Raw genomic sequence first — 14,715 nt, forward strand, 5'->3', positions numbered from 1 at the left:
TGATTTTCTGAATTTCCCCCTGACATTTTCAAATTGAATATCATATTCAATATCAATCTAACCAATATAAAGCAATTTAATTTTTATAATGAACCAAGAGAATATCTAAATTTGGCATATTAGACAGTTTTTTGTCTCTGTTGAATTATTTTAGGAGATAGTTTAGTTAACTGACTTACAATAGCAAATTTCACACCCTTCAAGTAATATAAGGGAATAGCCTCCTGATACATTATCATTATTTAGGGCTAAAATTTATTCTTATCAAACCACGCTTGCTGAAGTGTCTGAAATACCTACTACTATTTCTGCTTCTAATGGTACTTGCTTTATAGGTCTTAAGAGATAGTAAGCTTTTCAGTATCAGATACATCATAGTATTTGATTTTCCAGTATCTTTTACAATGTTAGTGATTATTTGGATTCAACAAATACTTAAAATAGCATAAATGATACAAATGCTTATACTACAATATGAATAGGATAAGCAAATCTATTTATCATTTGTTGCCTCCACCAAAGGACAAAGGCTATTTCAAAAACAGAATATAAATACACCAAAAACAACAAGAACAATAAGCCTTTTGTTCTTTTCTAGATTCCCAAGATCACACTGGTAGACGGTCAGAGAAGAACAAAAATCTTATCTCTGACAGCTATATTGCATGAAAATTAGAAACATTCCCCTAATTCTTTAACTCTGGTCCCCACAGTCTCTTGAAATTTCACCCAACATGACCAGTGACCCTGGATACAGTGGTCCAAAACTGAATGCTTTGGTTTCTATCACAAAACTGTTTTTTCTCCCATGTTTCCCTTTTTGGTCAAAGGGAAAAATCATTTTCTAAGGCAACAGTGATTTTAAATCTATAAAATTATCTAAATGGTATAAATGGAAAAGAGGAAAAATGTGAGAACTGAGTTCTAGAAAACTCCAAAATCTAGAGAAGAAAAGAGGAAGCTACCCAAGGATGTGAAAAGGAGCAGGTGGTGTGGAGGGGTAAGTATTCTGGCTCCTGCAATATCCTGTACTTCAAGTGAAGCAGGTGTTTGGAGAAGGAGAGCGATGGACCCTGTCAACCACTACTGATAGGTGAGGTTTAGATAATCACAGGCTTTATCAACATTGTGATTATCAGTGAACCCGATAAGAGCAGCGTCAATGAGTGCTAAGGGTGAAAACATTATTGGAGTGGCTCCAAAAGTGGAGTGGTAAAGACAAAGAGGAAAGATTTTAAGACATCTCCAATAAGAGGGAGTGGATAACTAAGGTGGTAACTGGTAAGGGATGCAGAGTCAAGCATTTCTTAAGATCAAAAAAAAAAAATTTACAATCTGCCTATGTATGGATGGGAATGAACTATAAGAAAGTGAAAATTTGGTTTTGCAATAGATCAAAGAAATGACTGCTGTCTGATTCCCTTGAATAGGAAAGAGAGGATGGAATCCAGTTGACAAGTGAGGGAGACAAGCAGGGGGAGTGAATCCACAGCACTAGGGAGTAGGGCAGAGTTCATGAGGTGGATAAATGTGGTGGTGGCAGCACATGAAAATATCTCATCTGATGGTTTATGTTTTCTTATCACTCAGGTCTCAGAGCAGCTGCCACCACTCAAAGAACCTTCCTTGACCACTGAATCTAAGGAGCTCTCCCTTTCACAGAGTCCCATACAACCCTATTTCACTACGTTTATCGCACTTGTGGCTTTTTTTGAAATTGGTATATAATTTGTTTTCTTAATAATGTGTACATTTCCCAACTAAGACCATAGACCTTACTTCTCTTCTTTACTCCTATATCCTCAGTTCCTATAACTGAAAAGCAAGGAATACAAATACAAGCTTAATATTATAACAGCTGAATGAATAAATCAATGAGAGCTTCAGAAATAAGTATTTCCTAGAATCCAAATGATTTCAAATGTTATATTACCAGTTTCAAGTATTTTTTCTAGATTGACTCATATAAGTAGCAAAGTCAATGGATAGTTGTGCCTGTACTACTTGCTCCATTGAAACTGTATACTCTTGAGTTTTGTAGTAGTGAGTTAGGTCACTCATGGGCATGTTACAGGCTGTATACCAGAAACATTACAGAAGAAGAGCTGAAATCTCCAACACAAATGGTTTAGATAGTCTTGCTGAGGCACTGCCCTTAGCTTACAAAGGAGGATGCAGGGAAGGAAAAGGTTAGTCCGAAAAAAGAAAAAAGCCCAGGAACTCAAAACCATTAAACAGGAGAAAATTATCCTTAAATGTTTGTCTAGCACCTGATATTTGCTTTCCATAATTTTTATTAGTACTGCACAAAATCACTTCAGAGGTCAGTTAGTAGTGTTGGACTCACTTTTACACAGCCATAAACTGAAACTCTAAGGGCTTCAGTGCTCTGCTCAAAAGAAGTTATCTGCATTTGCTGAAAAAGAACTCACAATCATGCTTCCTGCTTTTCTTAGCTCTCCTGAGCTTACCATTCCCTAAAAGCCACAGAATGATAAGAGTCAATGGTAGGATGATCACTAACTGCAATAGTTGACATTTTTCATTCATTCATTCATTCATTTATATATCTTCCCCCTGATACTAACTTTACTTCTCTAGGTTGACTTGCATTGACCTGAATTGAGAATATTTATAAACAAGAAACTGTTTAATCTATGAATACCAAGTCCGAATTCTGCTAAGAGTGTTCATGCTTTGGTTGAGCTATGCCAAAAAGCAATTAGAACTTCTCCAGTACTCCTGGGGTTAACCTGTTATTTCTACCAGGTAGGCAGAGGGAATTCATTGCATTATCTATGGCTAGGCACCTTGGAAATTTTCCCAGGCTATTTTCAAAGGTTAACTGCTATTGCTGGTCACCTTTGGCAAACAGAAAAAAGAAGAGGGAGAGAAATGAGGGAACTGAGAAATAGGGACACAGACATTCTCAGGGGAGAGGGAAGATGTTTAGTAGAACACGAGGCAATTTTGATAAGAGAAAAAAAGGAAAATACAAGATTAAATCTAAGAGTTTGCCCTTTTGCTTTAATTTTTTTCATTTTTAGAAGTGGAAGAGACTTTGTTTTGAGAAGTTGATCATTCTTCTTCCAAAACTGTGTTCCCAAATGAGAAATAACATTCCATTCTCTTCTAAGTCTCCGATGAAGGAGAATTTCACACCCCAGTTCCAAACCACATATTAGAATAATAATATTCTGCCTGAGGTGTAGAATGACTCCCAAAATCCGCCCCCTTGTTCACCACACAAAGACTTTTGCAAAAGTAGAGTACAAAGCAATATTGTTTGATTATGTTCCCCCAAATGAGGTAAGTGTCATTTAGTTAAGGGGAAAGTAGAAGATCAATTTACAAAACCCATAAATGTGTAAGGATAATCGAGATTTGTTCACTCTTTTGTAACTTCTTCCTCCCTTCTTTCTTTCCTCTTCTTCTCTATTAGGTTTTATGATGTTTACTGCCATTCTTGGACCATGAAAAATAATCAGATTGTGGTCTGGTCATTAATAAATGTCATCCTCAAACTGAGAGAGAGAAGTCAGACCCTGTTAATAAAATAACATACTTTGGGGCCTGATCTCTTCTGTTGGTCTGATCATCTTAACTGCTTTCCCTCAACCTTTAAACCTGAATCATTTTCTACTTCTGGGATTCTATCCTAAGACATCATCCAAATTTGAGGGAAACGTTGTGAATAAAGCTATATCCATTAACTTGAGAAACAAGACAGAGGATCATAAGGGAAGGGAGGGGAAAATGAAACAATACAATACCAGAGAGGGAGACAAACCATAAGAGACTCTTAAACTCAGGAAATAAACTGAAGGTTGCTAGAGGGGAGGGGAGTGGGAGGGATCAGATGGTTAGTGGGGATGGACATTGGGAAGGGTATGTGCTATGGTGAGTGCTATGAATTGTATGAGACAGATGAATCACACAACTGTACCCCTGAAACAAATAACATATTATATGTTAATTATTTTAAAAATCTAATAAATAAATAAATAAAATTTTTGAAAACCATATCCATTAAAGCAAATTAAAAAATACAAGAACTCTCCCAAATTAGAAGTTCTAAGTAAATTCTAAATTATTTTTAAAAGTTATTTACAAAAACATTCAGTACATATGGGAATTCTTTGGATATTCAATGTTAAATGAAAAAAAAAAAACAGGATACAAAATTGCACCTTTATGATTAAAGTATATAGAAAGTAGAAAGAGAAAACACAATTAAATGTTAAAAGACAAGTGAAGATCGTTTTGTTTTCTCTATATTCCAAATTTTCTATGAAGTCAAAATACATTTTGACCTGATTTTTCAGTTTAAAAGAGATGTGTGATATAAAAGAACCCATACTTATTCCAATTGTTCTTTTTCTTTTTTAGGTATTTCTTGGAATAGATGTTTGTGGGCAAAGAAACATTTTTGGATTAAGCCAAGTTTCTCTTCTCTGAGCCAGTTGATAAGGGCAGGGATTTAGAAGGAGAAAGAGTTATATAATCAGAATTTTATTAAAACTGCCTGGGATTTTATAGATCATCTGTTTGAGAGTCCACATTTTATAATGGAGAAACCGAGAAGGGATAGTTAGAAAAATATAACAGGCAGACATATGGGTGGATCCAACAGACATAGTGTGAGTTTAATGAAATTTTTGTAATAGTAATTATTTCAAAGAGCTCTGAATATAAATAACAATAGATCTAAGTAGTAGAATACCACTGTCTAACTCACTCTCCCTGGCCCCACTCTTTCCTAGTGACCTCCAGTTCTTTGCATCAGAAAAAATCTGTTTCTCTGGAGAGTCCACAGAACAATGTTTACAGAACCCCGAAATGGTACTGTAAGATATCTGTTAGAACTGCCTAAGTACCAGAAACAATATATGGTGCTGTGGGACCCCCTCTGTGCTGAGGCTCCCATTCTGTTTCTGGATGTGAGGGCGGCTGACTGCCCTCTCTGAGTCCCTTTCTGTGCATCACCCTTGGTCAAAGCCACCTCACTCTCCTCCTGGGGTGGCAGTCTGCACCCCAGACTGGGGTGGTTCAGTGGGGGCATGAAGACCCAGCTCTCCTGCTATGATTTGGGACAGATGAGAGGACCATTTCATTTCCAGAGCTGCCCATAGCATCAGCCAGGGCTCTGCTGCAAATACATTCTGCTCAAATTCTCCCCATACCCATCCTGCTTCCCTTGCTCCTGAGTAAACCTCCTACAGGCAAATCTCTGCCTCAAAGTCTATTTTCCAGGGCACCCATCCTAAGGCAATGAAACTGTACCAACACATGAGAAGCCCACTATAAATCTTGGAGTTCACTGTAACTGAAATTGTGTTATTTTCAACTTCTTATTGAAGATGAAACAAAAACAAGGGTCTGGTTTTAAAATTAAACACCCTCTCTTCCCAAGCAGCAAAATTAAGTAGAGTTGAACAATTGTCTTTTGAATTTTATCAATTTAGACAACTAATCTTGCTTGAATACTCTTTCCCTTAATAAGAAGCCTATACACTGATTAATTTTTTCTTTATTTCTTATCCTCTCTGTTGAAGTTATAAGCATGTATGATAGGAAAATTAATCAAGGTAATCTTTATCCTTGCTACTCAAAATGTGGTCACTGTACCAGCAGCATGGGCATCACCTGGGGGGAGCTTGTTAGAAATGCAGAACCTCAGACGTCATTTCAGAATGGCGTCTACTAACTCAGAATCTGCATTTGATCAAGATTCTCAGATGACTTCTATGCACATTAAAATCCAACAACCATTGAAATGCTCCACTGTTGTCAAATCAACCTGCTAATTAAGACTGAGCATCATCAGAGGGAAAACAAGCACTGGAGTCGGAGAATTCAGAAGTCCCAACTATGCTTCCAGCTTGTTGAGCATCTTAGGCAGGTAAGTCTTCATTTCCTGAGTACCTATTTGATCACCCTTAGAAGTTCTTATAACAAGATGTGCCTTACAGGATTTTTATGAAGATTTATACTTGCTTTTATTCAAATACATTTTCCTGTGCATCTGTAATGGGCCAGACATTGTTTTAAAGCCTCAAGCACTATGAAGAATAAGACAGATTCAAGTCCTGCCTGTCAGACATTCCACAAACATGCATGGAGCATGGACTATGTGCTGTGGTGCTAGAATTGTAGCAATAAAAAAAGATGGACTCTTTTGGAGCCAAAAGTTGAAAACAGGACAAACACTGAATGAATTATCATGAAAAAAACTATCAGAGTTACAAAGGAGAAATATAGGTGCCAAGAGAACTTATAGTAGGGGAATTAATGTTGGCTAGAGGAGGGAGTTCCCAAAATATCTCCATGTTCATGTGGCTTCCTGGCTAATGAGTGTGTACAGACAAATATGAAATCTAATATCAGGTATGATTCATGTCAACAGTGATGTGTGGGTACATAGGGGGCCCTCCACACAGGCCTGAGGGGGAAGGGGCACAGAGTGGGGATGAGATGGATGAGACTAAGGAAGCATATCCCAGAAGAAATGTCATTCACTGAGACTTATAAAATAAATAGGACTAATTCTCCTAAATATGGAGGTTAAAGTGAGGCAAACAGGGAGAAGAGCATAAAATAATTTAGGGTTTTAAAAAAAGAGAAATGAACATAACAACACAATTTTGAAGAATCTCTTTTCATTATAGAGGTAGATTAGATTGATAGTATACCCTGTAAATAAAGCCTCTTCCCTCTGCTGCTTGACCAAGCCTGGTGTTTCCCCATGAGGCCTTACATGGTGTGCACCTGCTCCTCTTGGGAACTGTAAGTAACAAAGTATCTTTTCAATGGCGGATCCTGATCTGTTGACCCCACCATATAAGAATAAAAATAAAATCTACACTTTAAAAGTCACAAATATACAAATATACAAATATATTTGGAATGTGTTTGGCTTTTTTTTTTTTTAAATGTATGTTCTAAGAATTGAATCACAGAAAAAAACTCTCTCAATATTCTAACAGGTAAAGAAAGCTGGAGCCTTTTTAAGGATGCCACAGAAATTAAATCAACCTATTATTCTCTTTTTTAAACTACTTTATTTCTCTATCAGCTGCTTCTTTTTATTCCATTATCAGTGTCTCTCTCTGTGGCTTAAGAACCACTATACAGATGATCTAATTGGATCCAGTTAGCACCTCTTTGGAACTGCAGCACCTCTTTGGAACTAAATTCTCAAATGGGGTCCCTTTGTAGATCACAAGCCAACCTGCTCATGATTGCCTTGGTCAGGCACATAATCCTAATACAGCCTGCCACAACCAGACTTGTGGAAGGTCTTAATGACACTTTGTGCCCCGTAACTCACCTCTGGCAGCTTAGCTCTGAAGGCAGCTTTGGGTGAGACAAAGTCTCACAGTTTCATAGATTCTTCTCCAAAATAGTATTGTGAATGTGTTTTCCATGAGTAGAGCTGCATTCATTATTTTCAGTTTACTGTTGGCTTAGTATTCTAGAGAGTAGGAAAATATTGAACTGTAGGGTTAGCCACCCATGGCACAGCTAACAGATGGGTTTTTCAAGACAAAGAAAAATATGTAAGACACACATCTTCTAGCCATTTTATCTCCGTTATGCATAGAATTTTTTCCTAGATTTTTTTAATGGCACCTACAACCTTCTACAGATTGTCACTATTTGTTATAGTATTGGGTTTTGATAATTTACATTTTGAATTATTACAGAAATGGTACTGTTACCATGACAAAAATGCAAACTGAGTTATTCTCTCAAACATGTAGGTCACCCAGTGAGCACAACAGAAAACTATGATAATTGTGAATTTAAGCAAGAAGAGAAAACAGATCAATTCTGAGCAAAGGGCACGACTAATCTATAAGTAACCTTTAAACTATGGAGCATTATGTAAAATATTAAACGATTTTTTTAAAGGGTAAAAAGGAACTGAAACAAAAACTAAAATTTATCTCATAAATTCAGCTTTTTATAAACATAGGAAAGACACATTAAAGAAGAAAACCTATCAGTTAACTGGTATACATATTTACTTTGGTCACTTCATTGCAGTGATAGGTATGATGGGAAGGGGATCCTGGAAGCACCCTGTGTCCATCACTGGAAAATGGATGAACCAAGGTGCTGAATGCACAACATGGAGCATGATGTGGCAAACAGAAACACCAAATGAGATTTGGTCAAGGTAACATGGATAGATCAAAAAAATAAAATAAAAAGAATAAAGAAAAACAGAATGAAAGAACATTATCCAGTACCATTTTCATAAATTACAAAATGTATATACAAAACAGTAAAACACAATCTGAAACAAAAAGATGCACTAGAAAGTAGTTGCCTATGGTAATGGAACTAATACCTTTCAATAAACTATCCAAATAGTACAAGAATTTGCTGAATCCCCTTCAGATTACCTTGTGTGCCATCTTCGATGGCCAAGAATTGTGGGAGCTAAAATGCCCAAACTAAGGCTTTGTAAGCTCTTCCATTCTAGCTGCCTTTTCTCTAAGGAGAATGGGTGCTATAGAGATAAAAGGGAATAAAGTTGAAACAAGTAAGAGAAATTCTCTGCACCAAACAGATGCTAGTTTGTCTGCTAGAAACCAAGGAGTATAATTAGACAGCATGTGAGATGGGGGTGGGGAAAAAGCAGAGGAAGAGAGAGAGAGAAAGATAGCACTCTCTGGCTATCACAGAGATAGCATTAATGCTAATGTGCTAATGTCTAATGTCTAGCACATTAACTAGACAGTATATTCTCAGTTTATGTGGGGTTTGGTTTTGTTTTGTCTATAATACCCCAGGTTCAAGAGAATTTAGACCCAAACACCTAGGAAAAGTATTACAGTTAAGAATCAAACCTTAGCAGCCATTCCATTAGTTGCTTAAACCTCAGCACAAATCAATCGAAAAGCAATAGACTCAAAACTACCTAGAGATGTGGATTAATCATCAACAGTACATCCATCACTTGGTTAGGTTTGGGATTCTGCAAGCCACAAATATTATGTTCCAATAAGTAGGATGTGACAAGTAGGCAGGAAAATAAAAGGGGGTTGTGGTACTGAGTATTGCAGGTTATCGGAAGTCAGGCCCCAAACCTTCCCACAATTGAAAATGATTAGTGAGTATTCCCTGTGATAAAGTTTCAGGGCACTAGATCCTAGTGAGCCTGGTAAAGACAACTTTTCTAATAGCTAAGGGAAAGGTAGAAGGACCTAAGTAATAGAAAATAGCCAAGACCAGTTTGGAAGCTTGCAATCACATGTAACAAAGCACATTCTTTTTTCAGAGCATTGTGGCCAGGTGGGGGATTGGCTTATGAAAAAGAGTCTCTACATGACATGATTTATGGAGAGAACCACAAACTTGCTGACTCGATGCCATACAATGACACACTGGACAAGTTATATGGCTTTCCAAAGGAGATGTATACGGGATTAGAAATAGAAATGATATTTTATTATCTAAAAAACAAATCACAGCCTTCCTGCAGTCACATGTTCAACATTTAATCTCCAAATTATTACAACCGGAAAAACCAATATTTCCATTCCTGAAGAATGAGTGACACAGGGTTTAATGTTCCTCTCCCCTTCTGGGAATGCACTTTCCCCAAGAGCCCAATGAAAGGAGGCTTGTCTGGTCGTATCTCTGGAAAGGGATCATTGACTATGCCAGCTTTGATCTTTATTACCTTCCTACAGTGAAGCTAGAAAATTTTGAAAAAAAAATTTAGAAGCAAAACAAAGGCTGTGTCTCAGTATACTCTCATAGAAGTTCTATGTAGTTCTGTTTTGGCAACATTCTTTCTTCTCCTAAGGCCAGGGGTGACGTGACATTCACCATTATGAAACAGCCAATGTGGCACCCACACAGACCAACCAAACCACATAAAAATCAACTATACTCACACTGGTCCTATTGGCATGGCACGGCCTAAAGTCCTACTGAGATAACCCCCAAATACTAAAGACTATTTTCCTACTTTGTACTGGGATAAATCCAAGGAGCTGGTTTAGTTTTCCAGAATCATCTCATAAATTTGCTGAAGGCCCCTCTAGTCCTTCACTGCATGGATTCCCAAGCCTGGGGCCACCGTACATTGTCCCAGTCAAACTCAACAGGCACAAAAGCAGAACAGTGCCTCAAAATGACGGGCTACCCCCAGATTTATCCAGAGAGAAAAATATTCACTCCACTCCATATTCTGCTAAGGAGCTAAGGAGCAAAGAAGTCAGAAGATTAAAGTGCCCAGTCCCACTCTGAGCCCCTCAGAGGGTACATTCCCAGAAGGAACTGGAGCAAGGGCAGGCAACACAATTCCACAGTGCCACGTGTGGAATTGGGTTCCCCACTCCTTCTTTCTCTCCTAATAGGGTCCTACTAAATGAACAGAAAGCCAGGGCTTTTCCCAGGATAGTGGAGGTATAGGAGCCCACAGTCACTTTTTGGGCAAGAGGAAACTCACAGAAGGAACCATAGAACAGGCTCAATACCCCGTCTGACCTAAGACATTCTAATTCTGAAAGAACAAACAAGCCAACCCTGCCACACTGATCCTAGTAGTACTTTTTTGTTTGTTTAACTTTAATACTTTTTACTTTTTTAAATTATAGTTAATACACAATGTTATATGTTTCAGATACACAATAGAATGGTTCAACATTACTCAGTGTTCATCAGGGTAAGTGAACTCTTGACCTCCTTTACTTACCTGACCCACCTTCAATCCACCTCCACTCTTGGCAACCACCAGTTTGCTCTCTATATATGAGAGTCCATTTTTTTGTTTTTCTCTTTTTTTCTTTGTTTCTTAAATTTCACATATAAGTGAAATCACATGGTATTTGACTTTCTATGATTGACTTATTTCACTTAGGATTACACCCTCTGGGTCTATCCAGGTTGTTGCAAATATTAAGATTTCTTTCTTTCTTATGGGTAATATTCATAGATAGATAGATAGATATAATATTCATATATACATGTATACAATATTAATATATATAGTATTAACCATGAAGATATATATATAGATAGATTGATAGAAGATATAGATATATATCTTCATCTTTATCCATTCATCTATTAATGGCTAATGGGTTGCTTCCATACCTTGGCTATTGTAAATAATGCTGCAATAAACATAGGGGTGCATATGTCTTTTTTTTTTTAAGATTATATTTATTTGTTTATTTTAGAGAGATAAAGAGAGAAGAAGCGGGGCAGGGGAGGGACAGAGGTATAGGCAAACTCTTCCCTGAATAAGGAGCCCAATGCGGGGCAGGATCCCAGAAGCCTGGGATCATGACCTGAACTGAAGGCAGACACTTAACCAACTGAGACACCCAAGCATCCCACACATCTTTTTAAATCAGTGCCTTTGTTTTCTTTGGGTAAATACCTGGTAATAGAATTCCTAGATCATATGATAATTCTATTTTTAATTTTGGGGGAATGTCCATATTGTTTTCCACAGTATCTGCAACAGCATGCATTCCCACCAACTGCATTCTTGTAAACACTTGTTATTTCCTGTGATTTTGATTCTAGCCATTCTTACAGGTGTAAGGTGATATTTCACTGTGGTTTTAATTTGCATTTCCCTGATAATTAATGATGTTAAACATCTTCTCTTGTGTCTCTTAGCCATCTGTATCTCTTCTTTGGAAAAATGTTTACTCAGGTTCTCTGCCCATTTTTAATTGGATTATTTGTGTTTTGGCTATTGAGTTGTATGAGTTCTTTATATTTTTGGATATTAACTGCATATTGGATATAGCATTTGCAAATATCTTCTTATATTCAGTAGGTTGCCTTTTTGTTTTATTGATGGTTTCCTTCACTATCAAAAGCTTTTTATTTTGGTAGAGTCCCAATAGTTTAATTTTGCTTTTGCTTCCCTTGCTTAAGGAGACATATCTGGAAAAAATATTTCTATGGTTAGTGTCAGAAAAATTACTGTCTATGTTTTCTTTCAGGAGTGTTATGGTTTCAAGTTTCACATTTAGGTCTTTAATCTATTTTGAGCTTATTTTCATGCATGGTGTCAGAAAGTTTCATTCTCTTACATTTAGCTGTCCAGTTTTCCCAGAACCATTTATGGAAAAGACAGTCTTTTCCCCATTGTATATTCTTCCCAACTTTGTCATAGATTAATTGACCATAAATTGTGGGTTTATTTCTGGGCTCTCTATTCTGTGTTAGATCTATGGGTCTATTTTTGTGCCAGTACCATATTGTTTTGATTACTACAACTTTGTAGTAGATGTTGAAATCTGAGATAATGATATCTGCAGTTTTATTCTTTTTTCTCAGGATTGCTTTAGCTATTTGGGGTTTTTTTGGTGTTCCATACAAATTTTAGCATTATTTGCCCTACTTCCATAAGAAATGTTGGTATTTTGATACGGATTGCATTAAATCTGTAAATTGTTTTGGATCATACAGATATATTAACAATATTCATTCTTCTAATTCATGAGCATGGAATATCTTTCCATCTGTGTCATGTTCAGTTTTTTTCATCAGTGTTTTATAGTTTTTGAAGGATAGGTCTTTCACCTCCTTAGTTAAGTTTATTCATAAGTACTTTATTATTTTTGGTGCAACTGTAAATGGAATGTTTTCTTAATTTCTTTTACTGCTGCTTCATTATTAGTGTGAAAAATTCAACATATTTCTGTATATTAACTTTGTATCCTGAGACATTACTAAATTAATTTATTCAGTTCTAGTAGTTTTTTGGTGGAGTCTTTAGGGTTTTCTATATATACTGCTATGTCACCTGCAAGGAATGAAATTTTACTTCTTCCTTAACAATCTGGATGCCTTTTATTTATTTTTTTTCCTTGTCTGATTGCTGTGGCTAGGTCTTCTAGTACTACACTGAAAAAAGTGATGAGTGGACATCCTTGCCTTGTACCCGATCTTAGAGGAAAAGTGCTCAGGTTTTCATCAGTGAACTTGATGTTATCTGTGGGGTTTTTATACATGGCCTTTGTTATGTTGATGTATGTTCCCTCTATACCTTCATTGAGACTTTTTATTATGAATAGATGTTGTACTTTGTCAAATGATTTTTCTGTACTTATTGAAATGATCATACGGTTTTTATCCCTTTTCTTGCTAATGTAGCATATCATGTTGACTGGTAAATACTGAACCACTCCTGCAATCCTGGAATAAATCCAACTTGACTGTAATGCATGATTTTTTTTTTAATGTATTGTTGGATTCAGTTTGCTAATATTTTGTTGAGGATTTCTACATCTATGTTCATCAGAGATATTGGCCTGTAGCTCCTGTATTTGTTATGTTTTATCTGGTTTTGGTATCAGGGTAATCATAAAATGAATTTGGGTGCTTTCCTTTCTCTTCTATTTTTTTTTTGAATAGTTTGAGAAGAACAGGGTATTAACTTCTTTGAGTGTTTTGTAGAATTCACTTGTGATGCCATCTGGTCCTGGACTTCTGTTTTTGGCGGGGGGGGGGGGGGGAGTTGATTACTTATTCAATTTCATTGCTAGTAATCAGTCTGTTCAAATTTTCTATTTCTCCCTGATCCAGTTTTGGAAGGTTGTATGTTTCCAGGAATTTATGCATTTCTTTTAGGTTGTCCATTTTCTGGAATATAATTTTTCCTAATATTCTCTTATAATCCTTTGTATTTCTGTGGTGTTGGTTTTTTTTTTTTCTCCTTCATTTATTATTTTATTTACTAGAATCTTCACTCTTTTTTCCTTAATAAATCTGGCTAAAGGTTTACCGGTTTTGTTTATCTTTTCAAATAACCAGCTCCTGATTTCATTGATCTGTTCCATTGTTGTTTTAGGCTCTAGTTAACTTACTTCTGCTCTAACATTTATTATTTCCTTTCTTTACTGATTGGAATTTGTTCTTCTTTTGTCTGGTCCCTTTAGATGTAAGGTTAGGTTGTTTGAGATTTGTCTTGTTTCTTGAGGTAGGCCTCTTTATTACTATAATATTCCTTCTTAAAACAGCTTTTACTGCACCTCAAATATTTTGGACTATTGTTCATTTTCACTTGTCTCCATATATATATATTTTTTAACTTCCACCTTGACTTCCTGTTTGACCCATTCATTGTTTAGTAGCATGTTATTTAGCCCCCATGTATTTGCGTTCTTCCCATGTGTTTTTTGTGGAATTTGACTGAATTCTAGTTTCATATCACCATAGTTGGATAAGATGCATGATACAATTTCAATCTTTTTTAATTTATTGGGACTTGTTCTGTGGCTCAACATATGATTGATTCCAAAGAATGTTCCATGTGTACTTTCAAAGAATGAGTATTCTGCTGGCTTTGGATGGAATGTTCTGAACATATCTATTAGGATAATCTGGTCTATTGTATCCTGGTGGTACTTGTTATCTCAAAGAAATACAGAGACAGTCCTGTCCTACTGCTGTGGAGAATTCTTATCACTTGTTGGAACACTAAAACAATGCTTTGAGTGTACACATTCATGAAATCATATGCACTGTACAGGGGAATGTTATACTGTCACTGTTGACTAATACAGATTTTACAGTGTAACTCTACTTACAGAGGGGTTACATCCCAGTAAGCCCACATAGGTTGAAAATATCTTAAGTCAAAAATGCATTTAATACACCTAAGCTACCTAACATCATAGCTTAGCCTAACCTACCTCAAATGTGCACAGAACACTTATATTAGCCTACAGT

The 14,715-nt window shown here is 36.4% G+C and overlaps 1 long non-coding RNA gene across 5 annotated transcripts in view; it reads right to left on the minus strand.

The window, feature by feature from the left end:
* The window catches only part of LOC116567026, a 67,248-nt gene that overhangs the window by 34,556 nt on the left and 17,977 nt on the right, over positions 1-14,715 (minus strand). For 3 of the 5 annotated variants that reach the window (XR_004276081.1, XR_004276080.1, XR_004276082.1), the window contains one exon: positions 7,331-7,474. The exons of 1 other annotated variant lie outside the window; for it this stretch is intronic. This is a non-coding gene — a long non-coding RNA (uncharacterized LOC116567026). Of the gene's footprint in view, positions 1-7,330; positions 7,475-8,434; positions 8,519-14,715 lie in introns of those variants that run through there. One more of the 5 variants, XR_004276083.1, reaches the window with a different exon arrangement.

This window comes from Mustela erminea, chromosome 10 (genome assembly GCF_009829155.1).
Source record: "Mustela erminea isolate mMusErm1 chromosome 10, mMusErm1.Pri, whole genome shotgun sequence".
In the NCBI taxonomy this organism is placed as follows: domain Eukaryota; kingdom Metazoa; phylum Chordata; class Mammalia; order Carnivora; family Mustelidae; genus Mustela; species Mustela erminea.